Genomic DNA, 822 nt, shown 5'->3' with positions numbered 1-822 from the left:
CTGATTTTTGATATAAATCAATCAATATACAAACAAACAAATGATATCACTGTTTTCTTAAGCAATACATTAGCAGTGGCACTGCTTTGCATTTTTATAAATCTTGTTAGCATCTAGCTCACAGGACTCTTGTGATGTGCTGTTCTATGTTCCCAAGTCACATATCATAAGTTCTCTGAAAGTTCCACTCTATGCCCATTATGATGACAATGTCACTTGTCTAGTTCCCAGGCCTCCATAATGGAGCACTACAAATCACTACAGTCATTCTCTCATAGCTTGTTGGCCAGAGGCTTAAACTCCAGGCACCACCAGCAGCAGAGCTGGTTCCTTGTGGAAGCGTTGCTATGCACCTAGATGTTAAGTATTAACACCACCCGCACCACTCACCCTTTGCCTTGCTCAACAGTACAACTTACTGTGAATTTCTCTGTTATTAACTCAGTTAGAGGCTATCTCCATCCCAAATCGATAGATGCTTTTACAAACAAGGTCACATTTACAGATTCCATTTGATAGAATTTTGGAAGATAAACTCAGTATGGCCTTCTCTCTGGTCATCTGACTAGAGTCTAATTATTAAACCATAACAAGGAGTCTAAATTAATTGAGAAATTCCCCACCAAGAAAAGCCTAGGTCCAAAGCTATTTGAGTCAATTTCTTTAGACAGATCTATCTATCTATCTATCTACCTACCTATCTATCTATCTATCTATCTATCCATCCATCCATATATAATGTATATATTACACACACACACACACAGAGAGAGAGAGAGAGAGAGAGCAGACCCATCCTTTAATATTCAGACAGACAAGCAA

The sequence above is a fragment of the Apodemus sylvaticus genome, chromosome 4 (assembly GCF_947179515.1).
Source record: "Apodemus sylvaticus chromosome 4, mApoSyl1.1, whole genome shotgun sequence".
NCBI lineage: Eukaryota > Metazoa > Chordata > Mammalia > Rodentia > Muridae > Apodemus > Apodemus sylvaticus.
Note: the sequence above shows the minus strand (reverse complement) of the source record.